This window comes from Adiantum capillus-veneris, unplaced genomic scaffold, assembly GCF_014529385.1.
Source record: "Adiantum capillus-veneris isolate H3 unplaced genomic scaffold, ASM1452938v2 Hic_scaffold_325, whole genome shotgun sequence".
NCBI lineage: Eukaryota > Viridiplantae > Streptophyta > Polypodiopsida > Polypodiales > Pteridaceae > Adiantum > Adiantum capillus-veneris.
The window spans coordinates 6,100,794-6,124,368 of NW_028221436.1; the positions used below are offsets into that span (position 1 = coordinate 6,100,794).

The 23,575-nt window shown below is 41.0% G+C and overlaps 2 non-coding genes and 1 pseudogene across 2 annotated transcripts; 1 reads left to right on the top strand and 2 right to left on the bottom strand.

Annotated features, from left to right (window-relative positions):
* Positions 1-1,860: 1,860 nt before the first annotated feature.
* TRNAS-GGA (transfer RNA serine (anticodon GGA)) lies at positions 1,861-1,947 on the top strand. The gene has a single exon. It is a non-coding gene; the product is annotated as a tRNA-Ser (tRNA).
* A 16,950-nt stretch (positions 1,948-18,897) lies between these two features.
* On the bottom strand, positions 18,898-19,938 carry LOC147417201 (uncharacterized; annotated as a pseudogene).
* A 957-nt stretch (positions 19,939-20,895) lies between these two features.
* Positions 20,896-20,969, bottom strand: TRNAW-CCA (transfer RNA tryptophan (anticodon CCA)). The gene has a single exon. It is a non-coding gene; the product is annotated as a tRNA-Trp (tRNA).
* Positions 20,970-23,575: the final 2,606 nt, after the last annotated feature.

A 23,575-nucleotide genomic window follows, 5' to 3' on the forward strand; every position in this document is an offset into this window, starting at 1 on the left:
GAGGGGAGGTGTGGGAAATTAATAGGGTGATGGATTTCGTTCAAAATAAAACTGGTACTCACAGCTAGGGAAGAGAAAAAAATCTCTCCCGTCACTAACTACCCTACCCTATCTCAACATGGATCTTTCAAAATGAGAGAAATTTTTTCCTTTGGGATTTGGTACTACGCCGTGTCTCGCCACTTAGTGCTTTTTCAACTGCCTCTTCTACAGAAACGAGTTTGCATAAATCTTTGATGAGCCAGCTTCATTGTATCGATCCAGATTTTCAATGAGAAATCCTTACGACGCTGCATCCCCTTATTTAGTTAAATTATCCATAGGAAGGTTAGGCCGGTTACCTCCTCCGAACTCGGATTGTTTGGAAGGGGGCTAAATCCGCGAGCTCGTGGCAACTCCCGTCTAGAAAGATGCTTGGGGAAGCCTTTTTTTTTATCGGTTGATTGATCATGAACCGAGGAGTCCCGAGGTGTAGATAGTCGCACGTGGTGGCAGATCACAGCCATATTATTAAAAGCTTGTGGCAAAAAGGAATTACGCTCCGACGCTTGAAAGTAGTATTCCAAAGCTTTTGCATGGTTACCATTACTGTATGAATAGGACCTATATTGTGGGGTATGTAACTTCGGTCGTAAGAATCAATCTCCAAACGCATGGCTTTGTAGTAACTTCCCGAAGCTTCTGCATATTCTCCCTCTGATTGGGCCGACATCCGTTACGGTTGCTTACGCAGAAAAGCCCCGATTCAAAACCGCACGTGAAACTTCTGTATCATACGGCTCCTCCTGCCTGCCAATTTAATTTACGAGGAAGCAATTTGAGAAGTTTCATTACTCCTGCTCTTGATAAGATTTCTAACCAGGGCGGGGGTTAGTGTATGACAAAATCGGTATCTAACCATCCTTCTTACAAGGAGTTTTCTTTTTTTATTGGATCGATTGCGTTGCCGTCAATGAATTAGTGGTAGCTAAACTCCCTGGCAATTTCTTCGTTCCCAACGCTTTGTTTCTCATCAGAGAATTATTCACCCGGCAATCTCCGATGATCTAAGGGATATCCAAAATACAAACGGGATGGTTGCTTGTTACCCAATCGCAATTAGTCGTTATCGCGACTCCGGAGTTGTCGAAAACGCATAACATCTTTGAATTAAGAGTTGACGAAGAGTTTGTATTGCCGATTCTCTAGTGGTGTATACCCCCTCCACCTCCACGCTTACTCCTAAGATTTCCACGTATCACCAATTAACAGGTTTAACCTCCTGCTTGCTCGATACCTCGATCCGCGGAGAGACGGAGCCGTAGCTTGCGGGGCTGCCAATCGTGGATACGCAACCGAAGGATTTGTTCGGCATTCGAAAAACACCTTTCTCAAATGTGGGCTTTTCAAATTGAGAGTTTTCTCCAATTAAGTGGGGATAGTGCTAAATTACCTCCCTTCTCGAATCGCACCATCCCTGTAGTATATAGAAGCTTCCCTCTCCCTCTTAGTAGTAGGTAGAATTCGTATGAGAATATCCGCTAGAATTGTGAAAGTTTTATCAATAAAATTATCATTTCTCTGCGACCTAGGCATAATCAAAATTACTCTTGTTTTCTTTTTATTACTTCACCTATTACTAATCCGTCAGTTGAAATTACGGAAGAAAGGTAAGAAATCTATTTGGAGAATAACTTGGAAGAGAGAAGTAGTCGAGTGATAAGTGGAATGAGATTTTAATTGGTGTCGGAAACTTCCGTCACGTTTCACCCCTATTTCGAGGGTACTTAGTGAAACGGATACCCGCAAATTACTTGCCACTTCATCGCCTAAAGTCATAAAATAAAATCAGAGGTTTCACTGGTGAAATATCGCAGCTCGGGAAAGGTGGCCGAGTGGTTTAAGGTGTGGCACCGGAAATGCTATGTAGATTTCTAGCTACCGAGGGTTCGAATCCCTCCCTTTCCTATTTCTATTATTACTTTCTCGGGATACTTTGTCTATTCCTTGAAATGTAGTTGAACAATTATCTTGGAAAAGAAAGTCGGAATAAGAGTTTTAATCTGTTTCCGGATACGGATAAAAAGGAGTTGAAAGAATACTTCAACAAAAACGATAGATGGGGGCTACTCTATATCTCTTCACTTCGGTATCAAATGGACCGAAATAGCGCATAACTATAACTGGAAACAACGTCGTGGGCCAAATCAACTTTTTTTTTAATCGGAAAATATTCCGTCACCCTCGAAACTAGAAGAGAAGTTTTTAAATTTCAAGACTTAGAGGATTAAGAGGTAGACGGAATAGCTTTTCATGACTTTCTGCTAATCCGCCCCCCCCCCCAACTTGCATCATTCGGAGTTTTCCAACTAAGTATTTTCAGGACAAATATCTACAAAGTATTTGATTGAATCGAATAAAAGCTTCTTCTACTAAGCTTTTCGAGAGTAATACTCAACAACTAACAATTCATTGATATCCAAATTGACGGATTCCCGTTGACCAGATGGTTGACTAATCCCGTTGGTTCACCCCGTTTTCGAAATAGACAGAGTTAGGTGATCTGGTACTTCGTTCCCCACTGAGAGACTCACTCTTCGGAGCATTGGCAGAAGTTGGTCGGTTCCGAATACTGATAATATCCCTAGGTTTCATCATCGATAGCTTGGTATATCCACAACGCGATGGTTTACCAAAATATGTCTGTGACAAACCAGCTGTCGGGCAGCGGGAATTGTGGAAGCCATGCCTAACTGAAAAATAATATTATCCAGACGCATCTCAAGCAGTTGCAACGGAACTTGACCTGTCGAACCCCTAGTTCTTCTAGCAATGCGAACATATCTTAGTAATTGGCGTTCTGTCAATCCATAGTTTAAGACGTAATCTCTGTTTGGCTTCCAAACGCACGCAGAATTGAGAAATCTTTCTCGACGTTGATTGGTCAACAGCAAGTCGAAATTCCCCCCAAGTTAGACGTATTACTCTTACCCGTACCCGTAAGTCCTGGCAAATTTTTTAGACGACGCATCAATTTTAGACGAGGTCCTCGATACCGAGACGTAAAAACTCCCTTTTCTATAAAATAAAATGAATGTTTTCCAAGTGGCAAAAAAAAAACTATGGGGTCGGCACGGAAATATTATTCATATCCACCACCAAATTTGGTAGAAGTTAATTGAAATAGTATCTGTAGAAATCATAACATATAGTTAAAAAAATTGATAAATATCCACTTCGACTTGTTAAAAGTATTTGAATAGAAAGATGGGTGGAGTAGACGGAGATTCATTACTGGTGCATACAAAAATTTGTACTGAATGAGATGAATACGTTATGGCATATACATTTACATAAAGATTCTGTAAAGGAAACTTGCATATAGTAATGTGACAGGTGTATTGCTTCGAGTACTGTGTCCATATATACTTACTTTAGTGCTGAAGAGAAAAAAAAAAGTGGAGGATAAGTCAATTGTTGCCAATTGATAGACAGAGTTTCTCGTGCGTATTCCCATTCTTAGCGAACGGGAGGCAAGGTTGGGAAAGAGCGCTGTAGAACAGAAGCGAAAAAAGTAGAATGTTTAGATTAGACATGCGCATATTTGTACATATGTGCTAATCTTTCCCCACTTGATGACTTTTCACCTGGATAGAATGGAAGCAAGTTGACAAATAAAAGGAAAGTGCACCAAAATTACTTTGAACTTTCGATAATGAGGAAATATCTAGGTATTTTCCTCTTCGCGGTTCCTTGGGGCCTAAAGGTGGGATATGGCGAAATGGTAGACAGCAGCGGACTCAATCGGATTGAGCCTAGGTATGGAAACGTATCAAGTGGCAACTCCCAGATTCAGGGAAACCTGGGATTATTCAGCAGGCAATCCTGAGCCAAATCCCGTTCCACGTTGTGGAGTAGTGATCAGATCGCTAAAAAAGCGGGATAGGTACAGAGACTCGAAGGGGGTTATCTAGCGGGGCGAACTATTAATAACTAGTTTCAAATATTGAAATGTTCGATGTGGTTGGCCGCATGAGGTAAAGCAGATAGAAAGATTGAAGTGGAGTTGGGAAAAAAGGATTTCAGTCTTCGGAAGCAAGCTCATTTTAATGAGCTTAAAAAAAAGCAGTCATACGCGGAATCGGGCCAATATTCAGTCTCAAAAGCACTAAGTATACCTACTATCTCATATTGGTGCCGCCAGTTCTGACATCTCCCCCCCCACCCGTCCTACCTAAGATCTCATCACATTTCTACGACTACTCTTCCCCCCTCAACGGATGAACCGGCAACAAATCTAATTTTTTTTTTTCGCGAATAAAGGTAGAGCCCCATTCTACAAAGTTACCTATAATATAGGAGTGACGCAAGTTGCAGTAGAAGGAAAATCCGTTGGCTTTGGCCGTGAGGGTTTCGATTCCCTCTATCCCCAGCAGTGAAACGTATTGGTTTTTTTCATTTTCATTAGCATCAAATCCGATTGATCTAATTGCAATCAAAATTTGGGAAATCAATTTAAACCCGCTTGTTTTACCCATCAACGCATTTTGCAGATCAGCCATTCAGGCAGTTCAAATCCCTGAATGGCTTGATCAAACCCGAGTCTTCGGGTCTTACAGACAGCGTTAAACAAATCGGCAGAAACAAAATTGCAAATTTGATGAGTTGGGCAAAGACCCGAAAGCAAAGTTGCCTAATCTAAACTGTTTTGAAAACGAAACCTATACAAGTTGGCCGGGATAGCTCAGTTGGTAGAGCAGAGGACTGAAAATCCTCGTGTCACCAGTTCAAATCTGGTTCTTGGCAACTAAGAGAGAATTTTTTTTCCCAAGTTGAGAAAACTGGTTTGAACCTATATTATAGGAACGAAATCCTCCTGGGAAAAGCTAGTTAGAAACTGAGATATTTTTGAATAACTGATGAATCATTTGAGCTCCAATTTTGCCTGAAATTGCGTAATAGGTTGGGTAGAAAAAAGTTTTAATACTGAGTTTCTCCGTTTTCTATTCAATTTAGTAGGCATCTTGTAACTCGTAGAAATTGGGTACCACGTAATCCTTACGGAGCGGCCAGCCAATCCAACTTTCAGGCATTAGTATACGCCTAAGGTACGGATGTCCTTGATAAATTATTCCTAACATGTCATAAGATTCACGTTCCTGGAATTCGGCACTTTTCCAAACCCAATAAACCGAAGGTATTTGAGGATTTGTTCTTGAAACAAAGACTTTTGCACATATTTCCTCGGGTTGATCCGACTGGTCTTGCATCTGAGTCAAGTGATACACACTAACTAGAGACCCCCCCGGCGTTGCGTCGTAAGCACATTGAGACCGTAGATAGTTGAATCCGTAAGCATATGGGGCAACAGCTGTAGACAACCACTCTTCCGACTTGACTTCCAAAATCTCGACACCTCTCTGTAGTCGTAACCCAAAGGTCGATGTGAGAAATTGTGTTTGGTTAACCAGGCAGATAATCGACCTCGCGTTTTTAGATTAAACTTCTCTTTATCAACGGTGTTCATGTTAGTTAGCACCTCTTTATGTTCTGCTGATCCCTCCAAAAAGAGTAGAATTAATCATTAAATTGCTGATTTTAATTCATCGTGTTCATTTGCAAACTTTTGACAATTTTCCGAAAAATTGGCTGGCGCCAATTTCGTACCACAATTTTCTCTATCCCAATTGTATTTTCCGGCACAGGTGCCCGGTACGAGATTAAGTTGGTGGCTTATACTAAAGTACTTCGTTCGGATGGGGCGAGACGCCCGGTTCACAAATCTGTTTCGAGCAATTTTCTTGCGGAGTTTCGTTACGGCATCCATGATAGCTTCGGGTTTGGGCGGCAACCGGCAAATGAATATCGACAGGAATATTAATTTATCTACCCCGCGAACGGTACTGTAGGAATCCGTACTAAACATCCCTCCCGTAATAGTGCAAGCTCCCATAGCAATTACATACTTTGGTTCGGGCATTTGTTCATAAAGTCTTATCGGAGATGGGGCCATCTTCATTGTTATGGTACCAGCGGTGACAATTAGATCCGCCTGTCTAGGACTAGATCTAGGTACCAGACCATACCGGTCAAAATCAAATCGCGAACCTATTAGGGAAGCAAATTCAATGAAGCAACAACTGGTACCATATAAAAGGGGCCATAAGCTTGAGAGTCTGGACCAGTTAGAAAAATCACTAATACTAGCCATAAAAATTGAGTCTGACATACCCCCCTGAAGAGGCAGCTTTGACATCGAATTTGAGAAGAGGTCTTCACCTTTGTATTCAATTTTCCTTATGTTCTTTTTATCTAAATGGTCGGAAGTTAACACCATTCCGATGCTCCTTTTCGCCAAGCATAAACCAAGCCGACGATTAGTATAAATATGAATACAATTGCTTCGACGAATGCAAATAAGCCCAATTCCTCGAAAGATGTAGCCCAGGGATAAAGAAATACGGTTTCGACATCGGAGACCGTAAATACCAAGGCAAACATGTAATGACGTATCTGAAATCGAATCCAAGTGTCTCCCTTTGGTTCAATACCTGACTCGTAACTTGTTGACTTTTCTGGCCCCTCCCGGGGGGGGCGGCAAACCTGGTAATAGAAAAAGCCAAAAGTGGAATAGATATACAGACTAATAGAAAAATCCGGAAAGAGTCATATTGGTGAGATAAAAACATCCACATACTCCTTTCTTCCCGATAATTACCGCTCTTTGATCCATCTAGGCAGTTTACCACCTACAACCTCTCCAGAGAAGTGGGTTAGGTGTACAGTCCGCTTCTGTTGGTCACTACTAGAGCTAGTAATTACCACATTGAAATTGAAGATAAGCAGGAGATGTAGTTTCATTATTTCGATTTTCTTTTTTTTTTTTTTTTTTTGAAAAAAAAAAATGAAGGCTACTTACTATTAGTATAGTAAGTACTCCGAGTCGATTGCGTGACATGCACATCGAATTAATTACCTGCTACAAGCAGGAATTGATCCAAATTACCCTTTATGGGTAACATTGGTTTTAATGTATGAAGTTGATTAATTTAATTAATTAGGCATATAACTTAAACTGATTGAGCGGATCCTGACCTACCAATCATTCTTTATACCCAGCTTTTCTCTTTCCAAACAGATTAGGGCTATACGGATTTGAACCGTAGACATTCTCGGTTATGCAGATCGGAATAGAAAAACAAATTCTTAAACTGCTTGTTGAACCCAACATGCCACTTTCGCGGCATCGGGCTCTTTACTAACCAACTGTTCCCCAACCTAATTGGAGGGCAAACAAGCGCTGATATACCAACCTTCGTTTCACAGATAAGTGAGGAGAGATGGTTCCGGATGCTCGATTAATCCTTTTCTTTTACAGATATTCCTTCAAATTAGAAAATTGGGAAGAACTACATGATGAATAAGAACTGAATTAAGCAATCCCGAAGTATTTTGATAAGATTATAAGTTATGTGTTGACACAGGTTTGTCTCTGCTGGGCAGAAATCCAGCTCGCAAGCCTAAATACTCTCGCTTGGATAGCTCGCGCTACCTACTCTGTCCACACAGCTCTACCTCTGAAACTCTGATCTAACGTCTAGCACTTTCGAAAAACAACTTCGTGAAATCGAGAAGAGATTTCGTGTGTCCTCACATTGTCCAACCATTTGTAGCATTGGAGAAACCAATTATCCACCATATCAACTTTCTGAAATCGATTTGCAATTGATTTGTCTGTCATGCTACTGTTCCTTTGTGGAAAAAAAAAAAGTAAGGCAGAGATAGGTCATGCATTGTCTTGTTTTTGCATGAGTCGTTGGGTTTCGACCAATCTTCCAAAAAAACGTCGGCGCACGTGTAAGCGAGGCGCTCTACCGCTGAGCTATAGCCCTTGACAAAACCACTTGGGTAACAATCATGTTACTTGTAACAACTCACCTTTGTCAAGTAAATTAATGGACGGTAAGCGATAAAGTGTATAACCAGTATTTTTTTTTTTCTAGTTCTAGAACTAGAACTTGCTTCGAGCCACTTCTCGCGGGTATAATGAATTCACGCATGTGAATATGTGTCTATCTATGTATAGATACTGAGATATGCAAAAAAAAACTATCTAGTGACAGACCCAAAAATCGTAACTTGAACGCATAGATATTTGACATCGGCCTACTTAACTCAGCGGTGAGAGTATCGCTTTCATACGGCGAGAGTCATTGGTTCGAATCCAATAGTAGGTAACACTTATTAGATACCGCGACTACTAAATAGGCATCGAATCGGTACCTAATAAGATTAGTCGGTACCTAATAAAGATAAGTTTTCACTGTTTGCAAGATTTGTTGAACGCGGAGCACCGTAACACTATTAAAATACGGGATTCTTGCACCGAATTGGGAATATCATATTAGGTTTACAAAAGAAAAGACAAACTAAACGATAGTTGAAGCTTCCAATCTGGCTTTAGCTCTTTTAAATGTCAAGTTGGCTTCTATTAGCTTTCTCCTCCTGCTTCTGCTTCAGCTAACTCGGCTTGAGCCGTTTGAAAACTTTTTCGAGCTTCCTCAGGATCAATTTCGCTAGCTCTCTCTGCCTCGTTGACTAATATTATCACTCGATTATTATCTATCATGGCGAAGCCACCCATCGGTGCCATTGCAGACCATTGCTTATCACTACGTATTTTTAAAACCCCCATATCCAAAGCTGCAAGGAGGGGTGCATGATTAGGTAGTATGCCAATCTGACCACTATTGGTGGATAAAATAATTTCCCATACCTCAGAATTCCAAACTATTCGATTAGGAGCCATTACACAAAGACTTGATACCATACCTCTTATTGACCCCCCGCTTGCAAAGCCGCGGCTTTTGCGGCGGCTTCATCAATATTGCCAACTAAATAAAAAGCTTGCTCGGGGAGATTATCCAACTCTCCAGGAAGAATCATTTGAAATCCCTTAATTGTTTCTGGTAAACTAACATATTTACCCGGAGAACCCGTGAATACTTCCGCTACAAAAAAAAGGTTGTGATAGGAAACGCTCTATTTTTCGAGCTCTAGCTACAGTCAAACGGTCCTCTTCGGATAACTCGTCTAGTCCGAGAATAGCTATAATATCTTGAAGTTCCTTGTAACGCTGCAAAGTTTGCTTAACCCCTTGTGCCGTCTCATAATGCTCCTCACCTACAATCCAAGGCTGCAACATAGTTGAAGTCGAATCTAACGGATCTACGGCCGGATAGATACCTTTTGCCGCTAAGCCCCTCGAAAGCACAGTTGTAGCATCTAGATGTGCAAATGTTGTAGCGGGGGCTGGGTCAGTTAGATCATCTGCAGGTACGTAAACAGCTTGAATGGAAGTTATTGACCCTTCCTTAGTAGAAGTAATTCTTTCCTGTAAAGATCCCATTTCTGTCCCAAGGGTCGGCTGATAACCCACGGCCGAAGGCATTCTACCAAGTAATGCTGAGACCTCCGACCCCGCCTGAACGAAGCGAAAAATGTTGTCAATGAACAGAAGTACATCTCGCTTATTGATATCTCGGAAATATTCCGCCATTGTTAGAGCAGTTGAGCCAACTCTCATACGAGCTCCCGGTGGTTCATTCATCTGACCATAAACCAAAGCCACTTTTGATTCCGATATATTTTGTTCATTAATAACTTTTGACTCTTTCGTTTCCATGTAGAGGTCATTACCCTCACGTGTACGTTCCCCCACCCCGCCGAATACAGATACACCTCCATGAGCTTTCGCAATATTGTTGATTGATTCCGTGATAAGAACTGTCTTCCCAACTCCGGCTCCGCCAAATAAACCAATTTTTCCACCTCGACGATAGGGGGCCAAAAGATCTACAACTTTAATCCCCGTTTCAAAAATCGATAGCTTGGTATCCAATTGGGTAAATGCCGGAGCGGATCTGTGAATTGGGAATGTTGCACTATTTTGAACGGGACCCAAATTGTCTACGGGTTCACCGAGGACATTGAATATTCGGCAGAGTAGTTTCACCAACGGAACACTTAGAGGAGCTCCCGTATCAACAGCGCCCATACCTCTCATTAAACCATCTGTGGCACTCGTGGCTACGGCTCTTACTTCATTGTTACCTAACAATTGTTGAACTTCACAAGTAACATTAATCTCCTGGCCCGCCGAGTTTCGTCCTTTGACTACTAGTGAGTTGTAGATGCTAGGCATTTCCCCAGGGAAAAAGCTACATCCAATACTGGTCCAATGATCTGGGTGATGTAGCCCACGTTTTTTTCCACCAATTCAGAAATTTCGAAAAGGGGAGAACTGATTTTCATAACTGTTTCGGTGTGTTTCCTTTATTCTTTATTTAGTTGCTGAATCGATAGAAGTATGTGGTATTTCGCCGCCAATTGGTCGTTGATAAGAATAGAGGTCCACTCATTTTACCTTTACTTGCCCCCCCCCCCCCAATTTGGAATGGGTCTAACAAAAAAATAAGATGAAGCGATAAAAGGAGTCTGGGATTGAAAAGAGTTTTTTGTTTTTTTCACGACCTAAATACCCGCGAAATTAGTGCTCCATCTAGCAAATTTTTACTATGGGTTCATTTGTTTTTTCTCTTTCCGGATCTTCCAGACGTAAGGGGGACCAATCCTTAGTTAGTTTGTAATCCACGCACCAGTCTAACCACGAACGGATTCCCGAGTCAATGTCTCGGGTAGAACGAAATGACCCTCGTTTAGCAGTTTATGTGGGAAACCGTGATGATTAGTTGCACCCCGCATCGGACGCGGTATAAAATAATAATGTTCCATTTCAAAGTGGATTCTTCACAGGTATACGTATTGTGTGGAGGTTGAATTCCCAAACCCACCTCACGTCTTACGTCGAAATACTCTACCTATGCCGAGCAGATCTCCTCATTACAAGATTTACTATTTCAGTCATAGGGAGGAACAAACTCATGTCGCCACAAACGGAGACTAAAGCAGGTGTTGGATTCAAAGCTGGTGTCAAAGATTACCGATTGACCTATTACACACCCCGAATACAAGACCAAAGACACTGATATCTTAGCGGCTTTCCGAATGACTCCACAACCTGGAGTACCGGCTGAAGAAGCCGGAGCTGCAGTAGCTGCAGAATCTTCAACGGGTACATGGACTACGGTATGGACAGACGGACTTACTAGTCTTGATCGCTACAAGGGCGGGTGCTACGATATCGAACCCGTAGCTGGAGAGGAGAATCAGTATATTGCATATGTAGCTTATCCCCTGGATTTATTTGAGGAAGGTTCCGTCACTAATATGTTGACTTCTATTGTAGGAAATGTCTTTGGCTTTAAGGCCCTACGCGCCTTGCGTCTGGAAGACTTACGAATTCCTCCCGCTTATTCCAAAACTTTTCTAGGCCCCCCTCACGGTATTCAGGTGGAAAGGGATAAACTAAATAAATATGGACGTCCCCTATTGGGATGTACAATCAAGCCAAAATTGGGCTTGTCCGCCAAGAATTATGGTAGAGCCGTTTATGAGTGCCTCCGCGGTGGACTTGATTTTACAAAAGATGATGAAAACGTGAATTCCCAACCGTTTATGCGATGGAGAGATCGATTCTTATTTGTAGCAGAAGCTCTCTTCAAATCCCAGGCCGAAACCGGCGAAATCAAGGGACATTACTTGAATGCCACTGCGGGTACGTGTGAAGAGATGATGAAAAGAGCTGTTTTTGCTAGAGAATTGGGTGCACCAATTGTCATGCATGACTACCTGACGGGGGGTTTACTGCAAATACCAGCTTAGCCTTCTACTGCAGAGACAATGGGCTACTTCTGCACATCCACAGGGCGATGCATGCTGTCATCGATAGACAGAAAAATCACGGTATACATTTTCGTGTATTAGCCAAGGCATTACGCATGTCCGGTGGAGATCACATCCATGCTGGAACTGTAGTGGGCAAATTGGAAGGCGAACGAGAAGTTACCCTAGGATTTGTCGACTTACTCCGCGACGATTACATTGAAAAGGATCGTAGCCGTGGCATCTATTTTACCCAAGATTGGGTATCCATGCCAGGTGTATTCCCCGTAGCTTCGGGAGGTATCCACGTTTGGCACATGCCTGCCTTAACCGAAATTTTTGGGGATGACTCCGTCCTACAATTTGGCGGGGGAACATTGGGACACCCCTGGGGAAATGCACCCGGTGCCGTAGCTAACCGAGTTGCATTAGAGGCTTGCGTACAGGCCCGTAATGAAGGCCGCGACCTCGCCCGCGAAGGTAACGAAATCATCCGTGAAGCTAGTAAGTGGAGTCCAGAATTAGCTGCCGCATGCGAAATATGGAAAGCAATCAAATTTGAATTTGAGACAATTGATACGTTGTAAATAAGTGCAAATTGCCAAATTTCTTTGCTTTGCTCTAGCACCTGTCCGGAAAGAGAAATGATTATGAGACATACTAGGAGTATCAGGAAATAAATTTTCTTACTGATATTCCTGGTACTTCCAAGTTAGGTTGGTGGCTAAATAAGGGTAAGCGCGTGTATTCAAAACACAGATCCGAGGGTTCGAATCCCCACCAATTCATATCAAAAATGAGAGAGAATAATTAACGGCCCTATGTCGTACTTGATAATGATTTACTTGGTCATCCAATTTCATTATGTATGATTTCCAATATATTGTTTTACTCGTTTCATTGGATAATTGGAATTAAACACCTAAAATATGACTGATTAAGTAGCTGAAACAATTAGCAAATCTTCAATCTTTGTCAATGAACTCGGAGCTAGTCCCAATTTGCTGGTACCCTCCTCAATTGAACGAAGATTCCGCCGCTTCAAGAAAGAAAGAAATTGGGGATTTGTTTGTTATACAAGCTAACAAAACGAATGAGGAGATTGTTACGTCTGTAATAAATTGGTTTGAAGATAGGCAAAAATTTGGTGGATTAATTGGAGCTTTTCTTGAAGAAGCTACAAGAAGCTCTATGACAAATGAGAGAGATAGACGAATAAGCGTCAACGCAAACAAGGGATTATGGGCTCGGTGTGATAACTGTGGAAATATGCTTCATGTAAAATTTTCGAAACAAAATAGAAGTGTTTGTGAAGAACGCGGTTATCATCTTTCGATGAGTAGTATGGAAAGGATCGAACTCTCATTGATCCTAACACGTGGATTCCTTTGGATGAAGACATGTCCGCAAGAGACATTTTAAGTTTCTCTGACGAGGATTCTCATGAAAACTCGTATACTTCTTTCCCAAGAAAAGACAGGTTTAACCGATGCTGTTCAAACAGGTATAGGATATCCGAATGGAACACTTATAGCACCTGGCGTTATGGACTTCCATTTTATGGGAGGAAGTATGGGTTCCGTAGTGGGTGAAAAAATTACTCGTTTAATTGAATATGCCACTCAAAGGCTTCTGCCACCAGTTTTGATTCGTGCCTCTGGGGGAGCGCGTACGCAGGAAGGGACGTTGAGCTTGATGCAAATGGCTAAAATTTCTTCTGTTTTGCAACTCTATCAGGTTCAAAATAAATTGCTTTACATATCCGTTCCTACTTATCCAACCACAGGTGGTGTTACTGCCAGTTTCGGGATGTTGGGAGATATAATTATTGCCGAATCTAAAGCCTATATCGCATTTGCAGGTAAGAGGGTAATTGAATAAACGTTGCGCCAGAAGATACCTGACGGTTTTCAAGCAGCTGAATCTTTATTTGATAACGGGCTACTCGATTCAATCGTTCCACGTAATCTTCTGAAGGGTGTTTTGAGCGAAATATCTGGGCTTTACTTATCAGTTCCTTATAACAAGAATTGAGGAAAGGAAGGTTTAATTTGTTCTTGTACCACTTCCCGCGGATACGTATCTTATCTATTTACCAAGGGACGTTCCTTTGCCGTCGGTGTATTTCTCAAAGAATCCCGTGAGACAAAATATTTTAATTAAATTAATTTTGTAGATTGGGAAGCCCTTCCCTTTAAGGGACGGAGGGAATATCATTAGGTACTAGAGGGAGTAGTAGAACGGAAATACGTTGCCGTATAAATATTTTTTTTTTTTTTTTTGCGAGGCAATTTCACCATGACAGCATCTTACCTACCCTCCATTTTAGTACCACTAGTAGGTATATTGCTTCCAGCAGTTACAATGGCCTCTCTTTTCCTATATATAGAACGGGATGAAATCCTGTAATCTTCTCCCGAGATAGACTGAAAGTGGGTCTGCCACTCTGCTCTTCCTACAAAGTAAATTACCTATCTATCTTTAGCCAAACCCCAATCGGGGTGACCCCCATCGCCTAATACCCCTGCCTGATTTTTCCGCCAGTCAAATATGTTGGTTGATACTATCGCAATCTATGTCTCATTCTCGCTTTCAATAGAATTGGGATATAGATTGATCATCTATTGACAAGTGGAATAATTCACTTTGAAAGAGTTGACAAATCATAAACTATAGCTGCAACTTATTCCTTTATCGCCTGATGCAGGCGAAATAGAAGTAGACAAATGGACGGCAGAACAAAAGGGAGGTAGAAATAAATCCAACGATAAAATCAAAGCATTTATTACGCAATTTGAGGAAATAATAATGATGAATTCCCGCCCTACATGGATCCAAGTAGAGTTCATAAGAGGATCACGTACGTTTGTAAATTTGTGTTGGGCCTGCATCCTCGTCTGTGGAGCAACAGGTTTTTTACTCGTTGGATTTTCTAGTTGCATTGGCAAAGATCTGATCCCCATACTTTCGTCAAACAGATTGCATTTATTCCCCAAGGTCTTGTAATGTGTTTTTACGGGATTGCCGGCCTCTTCCTTGGATTATATCTATGCTGTACCGTTTTTTGGAATGTGGGGAGCGGATATAACTATTTTGATAAGCGGGAGGGTATTTCTTCCATCTTTCGATGGGGCTTTCCTGGTAAGAACCGCCGTATACACATCCGACTCATACTGGGAGATATTGAAGCGGTTGGTTTAAGAAGTCAAGAAGGTCTTTTTCCAAGTCGGATTCTCTACCTAAAAGTGCGGGGTCGGCAAAGTATTCCTCTCACCAGAATCGGCGAAAATTCAACTCCGGAGTATATGGAGGAAAAAGCTGCCGAGCTTGCTCGTTTCTTACGTATATCAATCGAGGGATTTTGAAATTCAATCTGAAAATCCTATTTTTTTTTTACGGAAATTTTTTGCGAAATAGTGCAAAAGGGCGATAAGAAAGAAAGATTTTGAGCATATTTTAGAGAAATAGAAAATAACTTAATTTTAAAATGAGAAATTACCTGACGCGTCTCCTATTTTGTTTTGCAAATTTTCTCCCAAGGTTAATGGAGAATTAATGTATGAAATTATGTCAGTGGAAACGGACACTTATCCGATGGTTTTTAAATACCCCACATCGTTCTTTGGATAGAGCTTATGAAGCTAGTAAGCATCTGCAACCCAATTTTCCGTCTTTTACACAACTGAAGTTATTTTCCATGGCGGCGGGTAATTCTTCATGGGCCCGAGCAGCTTTTACTTTTAAAGCTACGGTTTTCAAAAAATCTAGATATGTCATATATTACAGTCTTCTGGAACACAGATTTAGTCTATCTCTTTGGGGAATACTTAAATATTCAGGGATTTATTTTTGTACGGAGATCCTTCGGTCATTTCGAAAAAGCGCTGCAAATCCCATCCCTATCGTGTAGACGGCTATCCGGCAGGAAGTTGTTTAGATCCGCCTCTGCATGAACCTCTAGATACTTCAACTCCCAAGAAGATATCTTTAGTGTCTTGTTCTAATTCTTACATGCGTAACAAAACAGATAATGGAAAGGTAGGATCTAGGAATGTATCGGAATACAAACTCGAAGGCGATTTTGCCTCTACAAGTAAATCCATTTATTACAAGTTAAATAATCTGGAGAAAATGAATAGAAAATTAGCTTGGATCGAAGCCGTTTCGAGTGAGTTTTCTTTTTGGGAAAAACTTCGTTCCAAACAAATCTTTCCATTTCAAAATGAAAAAGATTTGATTGCAGAACCGTTTAACTACGAATTAGCAGTTTCTCACCGCCGTCCAGTAATTTACGAGTCAATTAGTTTGGTGCCTCGGTCTGTAACTCGTACCTTATCCAGATTCAAGGCGGAGTTAACAAATCAATCAAATTTAAATTTATCAGTCCATAATAAATTTGATTTAGCTAAGAACCAAGCCTCTGTTTCCCTCCAATATGTTGGATTCCTTCTCTTTCTTTTCCCGATTCAAATTGCTATAGAAAATTGGTTTTTGGAACCCCGGATTAGGGGTTGGTGGAACATACGTCAAATCCAATTATTTTCAAACGTGTTTCAGGAAGAAAACGCTTTGAAGCAGCTCCGAGAAGCAGAGGCATTATTCCGGTTAGACGATGTGATTGGCAACTTGGCAGATACGCAGTTGCAAAATTTTGATACGGATGCGCGCAACGAAACTACTCGATTAGCAATGACGTATGACGAGCTAAATATTCAGCTACTACTGCGGCTAGCAACCAACGCAATTAGCATTGCCACTTTATTTCCCCTACTGATATTCGGGCGAAAGAGACTCGCGGTTTTAAATTCCCGGATTCAAGAGTCATTTTATAGTTTAAATGACACAATGAAGGCGTTTTCCATCCTTCTATTAACTGATTTATGTGTAGGGTTTCACTCGCCCCATGGTTGGGAAATACTAGTACAGTCCCTTTTCGAATATTTTGGTTGACTCCCAATAAATATGTAACTCCTCGCTTCGTCTCAACCTTTCCAGTTATTTTAGATACGCTATTTAAGTATTGGATCTTTCGTCACTTAAATCGAACATCTCCTTCAATTGTAGCAACTTATCATACAATGAGTGAATGACAACCATTCTTATGAATTTTTTGTTATTTCCGCTCCTTATTTAATTTAGTTGGATTTGTACCTCCCCCCTGCTCATTGTCGTTTGCCACCCGTTAGTGAGAAAATGGAAGGAATGTAGGGAAGGAAAGAATTGGAGAAGGAATAGACTTCCTAACATTCTACAATGTCACGACCTGGTTGTACAAATATTCAGGACTAATTATTGACCTATGCAAACAGCGATTACCAAAAAGTGGATGAAGGAATGGTGGATTTTATCACTGGCGGCATTAATCAGTTTTGGCAAATTAAGCTGTCCATCTGTATCAAATGCATATCCAATTTTTGCGCAACAGAACTACGAAAATCCACGCGAAGCCACAGGTCGTATTGTGTGTGCCAATTGTCATTTAGCCAAAAAAACTGTTGATCTTGAGGCTCCGCAATCTGTTCTTCCCGATACTGTATTCGAAGCAATTGTTAAGATTCCTTACGACACGTGGATAAAATAAGTACTAGCAAATGGTAAAAAGGGGGGGCTGAATGTCGGCGCCGTTCTCATCTTACCCGAAGGATTTGAATTAGCTCCCCCTAATCGTATTCCAACCGAATTAAAAAATAAATTAGGAAAATTATCGTTTCAAACTTACCGACCCGGTGAAAAAAATATAATTGTCGTAGGTCCAGTACCGGGCAAGTTATACAGCGAGATTATATTCCCAGTTTTATCACCAGACCCCGGTACCAATAAAGAAGCACATTTTTTAAAATACCCTATTTACGTAGGGGGAAACAGGGGGAGGGGACAAATCTATCCGGATGGGAGCAAGAGTAACAACACGGTTTATACCGCTTCAGCGACGGGAAAAATAAAGAGGATTACTCGGAAAGAGGGAAAAGGTGGGTACGAAATTATCATTGAGGAGTCATCCGGGGGTCGTGAAGCAATTGATGTTGTACCTCCCGGCCCCGAACTTATTGTTTCGGAAGGTGAGTTTGTTAAAGCGGATCAACCGTTAACTAATAACCCCAATGTCGGGGGATTCGGTCAGGGAGAAGTAGAAATCGTACTACAAGATCCCCGTCGGATCCAAGGTCTCTTAGCTTTCTTTGCATCGGTTGTTTTAGCACAGATTTTTCTTGTGCTTAAGAAGAAACAGTTTGAAAAAGTCCAGTTGGCTGAAATGAATTTCTGATTACATCCTTTTCCGGGATCCACCCCCCCCCTCACAGCAGATAAACCATTTGAATCGCTGCTCTACCGGGTGTATGAAAAAACGTCATTTCTTACTTCGTTACTCGGGGTTCCGGACGTGATCTGTTAATTGTTAGCAGTTAGTCAATTTGAGCAGGTGTTCTTGGATAAACAAACGAGGGAGAGGTCAGCTTACAATTTACATAGTGGGATGTGTATGGTCAGTTGTACCTGCTGATGGACAAGTTGATTTGGAGAATTTTGCAGAGTCGGGAATGTTGGTGAAATCGGCACCACCAACAACACTCCCGAGACTACCAAAATGTCTTTCCCAGGGTAATTAATTTACGCTATTTTTAACCCGACTCTGTCAGATTTGAATCAGCAATTTACAAATGCAGCGGAATAAATGAAGAGAGAGGTTGAAAACAAAAATTCTGACGAACTCACTTACATATTAATAATTTTTAATAAAAAATTTTGTTGATTTATCAGTATATAGGTAGTATGCTAAAAATTTTGAAATAATACTAATAGGATTAGTTACTAGCAAAGTTTGCTACGTATACGTAAAGATTTAATCTTTTTTTTTTCCTCTCCTCTTTCTTAGTTAGAAAGAGAAGAAAAACCGGAAACTTTGTTTGTGAAATTGGAATTTGGTACAACTTTCCTACTTAATTCACAGTTGAAGCAGGGGAAAAGGTAGGTGTTGACTACTTACTGACTTACACCTCCACAAATTTTTTCTAGAGAGATGATCCTAACCCCGAATAAGCTCCGTAAAAAAATACACCCGGCAAACCTATCACAAGTGTACCGGCTACAGTACCTACCAACCGCAAGGGAACCCTTCCAGTGGTATTTGTCATCTGCCACCACGCCTCCTTCCCGTTCCTTCTCTTTATAGCTGTTAACCGGCCGCGACTCCAGACATGAACGGTCACAAATAATTGGGATCTCGATCTTTTCCAGACAATTTTGTCTAAATTCTAATTAAAGAAATAGTTGGAAGAAGGAACGGCAAGTACGAAAATCAGCAATAGTCCCCGATAAAGGCTTGTACGATTCGGCTCCACGCTCTGCTTATTTGGATTTGGTTGTGTCGTATATTCAGGGCTCGCCAAAAACTATCTCTGAATGAATTGCGTAGCTGATATAGACCCTGGGGAGAAAACCGTAGGTACAGCTAATCCATGGACAGCCAACCATCTAACAGTGAAAATTGGATAAGTTTTATCTAAAGCCGTTGGTTTCTCCTAAAAGGATTTTGTGAATGCATCAACTTGTTCTAGCGAGTCGAAGCGACCAGTTATTAGAGGAACTTCTTGTCGGCTCTCCGAAAAATATTCGTTTGGCCGGGGGCTTCCAGAAACGTCGTAAGCTAAACCTGTACTTACAGACAGCCAGCCTGCGATAACGGGGAGGGTATAGTAATGCTGTGAATGACCCAGTATCGAATACTAGTGATGATGTCGGCGAAGGGGCGCTCTCCTGTATTCCCAGACATGTTTAACTCCGTATCTATCTATCTTGTAATATCAAAAAGACTTCGGTTGTTTCCCGAATGGAGGAAAGGAGGTCAAAGGGGTCGAGGGAAGAGATGCGAGATGCACCGGCAAAAACAAAACCCTTTGAGGGAACGGGAACTCCTATAAATTAGGTTGTCACTATTATACCCGAGGTATACTCAAAATATGCTGGGTCAGTATAGCTATTTCACGTACAATGCGGCAAGGTTACCCGTTACAAGATCAACATCTGATCTAATACTGGTAAAATCTTCGTTTTTACCTATCGTCGTTCATCTAACACGTAAACAATACGGATGGGACTATAGGGCCCGGCTTCCAAGCGATGCAGTAAACCTGTAAACATTAGCAGCAATCTTTCCTGATTGTACTGCCCCGTAAGGTCCCCTGCCGCGCATAATCGGGCAAGCAAGGCATTACCTTTTTCTACGCACATTGGACCCACAATTAAAAAATTTGAGGAATAGTCCAAAGAAATGGCGAAGACTGATTCCTCAACTACGTAGCTATCGGCCTCGTGGAGGATGAATTCGAAGTATGATTTCCCCGAATCTGCAAAATTGAAAAATTTTAATCTCCCAGACATACACTTGATTAGATATAACGTACCATATTTAAGATTTAAGTAAACAACTTTGATTTGGGGACTCGGGATGATAAACTACCCAAGAAAGTTATATACTAACCCATCTGCTAGACAATCTTGTATTCAGATATATGTTCACTTCACTAAGCTACTTTGCTTTTCTGATGCTCGCATTAACTTTTACCCTAGCTCTATTTGTTGGATTGAACAAAATTCAGATTCTGCAACTCATTACATCATTACTACTTCTCGAAGATAAGAGGAGATCAAAACTAGAAAGGGTCTTTAACACATATCGATTACTAATCCGTCGCACCTACCAACAATCAATTACTAGTTAATGTGTAAGGTATTTTGGTAAGTATTTGTTTGTATCAAATGTTTACAAATTGAAATGGTTGAAGCATTACTCTCTGGAATTGTGTTAGGTTCGATTCCAATAACCCTAGCTGGATTATTTGTAACTGCATACCTTCAATACCGACGGGGCGATCAATTAGATATTCGATGAATATCTAGTTAGATATCGTCCTAAACAAAAGGGATATTTTGGGATTGGGAAGGTAAATGAATTAAAAAATATATGGGGAAAGCCCCCCCCCCCCCCCTCCCACCACTATTCCTTTCGAGTATTTTCTGTCCGTATTTCAAAAACAATTAGCAGATGTGGAAGATCGCTTCTACAACGATAATCTTAGTTCTACGTCCACTTCAATTTTGGGGCGTATCGCTTAAGCAATCCCTAGCAGTAGGCACGCCCTGCAGGATTCGAACCTACGACATCGGGTTTTGGAGACCCGCGTTCTACCGTACTGAACTAAAGGCGCCTCTTTCTGGAAGGGGTTACTTTGACCTATGAAGGAAGTGGGAGTTGCAGCATCTTTCCTCCCCAGCGTGAAGGGAAGAAAAAAGTGTTGACTTCCCTTTTTTTTTTTTGTAGGGAGAAAGGAGGTAGAGATCAAGTAAGTGGGGCAACAACTGTCACCCCTGCCAGTTGTTCCACGTATAGGAGATAGGGATGACGGGATTTGAACCTGCGACATTTTGTACCCAAAACAAACACGCTACCGAGCTGCGTTACATCCCTTTTGGTTGTACTTGATACCATCAACCCCTTGCTTGTTATTCGATCCAATTGATTATAATCTTTTCCCACGAATACTGGCTACCGTCGAAGTAGGAATGCATTTTTTGGGAAGCTGCTAATCCCTGCCCTCTCTTTATTTTAATTCCCACTTTTCATTCTCTACACCACTTCTCGACTTAGTATTCTGGAGTCGGGTACTGGAAAAAACTTTATTCTTCTTTCAAGTAAATGTGAGAATTTGATTTAGATATAGTTAGATTTTAAGTAGTAAAGCTGGTGAGGATAAAGGCAAGTAGGTAGGGAAATAAAAAATTGATAAGAAGGAGGATTCCAATGCAACATGTAAAAATATATCTTTCCACAGCCCTGTTGTAGCTACAATATGGTTTTGGCTTACTGGCTGGTTTATTAATAGAAACAAATCGATTCTTTCCGGATGCTTTATTATTTCCATTTCCCTAACTTATTGTTATTAACTAAACCAAAGGAGCCGTGTAGGAACCATACGAAGTGAGAACTCTATGGTTCGTCATACACGTAATAATGACTCAATTTAGTGATGGGAGTGTTTAATCTATTTACTTCATAGGTCGAAACTTCGTAAGTAGTTCGTTTCTATTGCTATGGATCTACATGCGACCCTCACCCCCTCTTTTTGGGGAAACTAATTAAATTAGAGTACATCTGATTCCATGGCCAATACTAAAGATGCAAGGGTAACTATTGCTTTGGAATGTACAAGTTTGTATTCAGAGAAAACCAGTGGAAAATCCGCGGGTCTTTGCCGATACACTACACGTAAAAATCGTCGTAACACACCCGCTCGGCTGGAGTCAGAGAAGTATTGCTTCCATTGTCACAAGCATACCTTGCACAAAGAGTCGAAGAAAGTAAAAAAAAAAAAAAAAAAATTGCAATTGGTTCGGAGGGAATTGATATCCAACATAAGTAAATATCGTATAGTTACAAAGAAATATCATGAATAAATCTAGACACTCTTCCCGTAGGCGTTCTCCGTCCATTCGTTCTGATGAAACTATTGATTACAAGAATACGAGTCTACTTCGTCGATTCGTGAGTGAGCAAGGCAAAATATATCAAGACGAATGAATAGATTGACCTCGAAGCAGCAACGTTTGATAGCTACGGCAATAAAAAGAGCCCGCATCTTGGCCTTGCTGCCCTTTTCAAATAACGAAAGTTAGATTATTAAATAGAATAAATTAATCTCTAGCAGATTCTTTAACTTATCAAATGAGCATTTACCGCGAAACAGATGCAATTCAAGGTAGTTTTGAGTTTTGTTGAGTCAAACCGATCGATATCTACGAGGTAGTCTGTCCTTCCGCCCCCCCCCCCCTTTTTTTTTACTACGAGAAATACGTAACTCAATTTGGAATTTGGTTTATTCGCCTCTCTTCTGTCTAAAGATGACTTAGAGAGGCGTAACTTTACCGCCGCGGATCATCAAATTTTATTTTGCTAACTTTTTCTATGATCATAGAAAAACAGTAGGCATCTGGAGTAGCGATTTGAGCAAGTGTCTTGCGATTCAAGGCAATCCGATTTTTGTACAAACTATGAATTACCGAACTGTGGGTAATTCCATCTCTCCGCTGCTCTGCATTAATCCGAGCAATCCAGAGACGGCGAAAGGCTCTTTTGCTATTATTTTTATCTACATAAGCATAAGCTAAAGACCTACCTTCGGCTGGTTTGCCGTTCTAAACAATTTTGAATGAGCCCCCCGAAAACCGGACACAAAATCGAGAATGTTTTTGCGATACTTCCGAGCCACAGATCCTCGTTTTACTCTAGTCGTTATACGTATAGCCTCACAAAAATCTCAGATTTTCAATAAAAAAAAAATAATCTATTGATTTTCTAGTTCTTCCATTTCTTTAAATATTTCTTTAAATAGTTTTAATTAGTTCAACATCCGTATCTTCAAAGATAATTACTCAATAACTCATTGGAGTGATTTAACGTCCGTATCTTCAAAGCTTAAGTTTTTCAACGCCACATACCATGATCTAAACTAGTTGCCCAGTTCTGCCGAAGGGTGTAAGTAAATTGCAATACCTTTTTCCTCTTTTTATTCTTACCTCATGTGAGAATTAGATATTCCAATGGCTTTTGCTACTCCGGCTTTCTTTCCGCAAGTACTCCGATACTCACTTCCCGCCTACAAGCTAAAAAGGCATACGTTGTACACAAAAATGTTACAGATTCCGTGTTTCCGTGTCCCAAATTTCAATTACCTATTTATCCCCCCACAAACAACTTATTCACTCCAATACCTATCACTTCACCTATTCCCACATAATTATTTTCCTCCTCCCTATA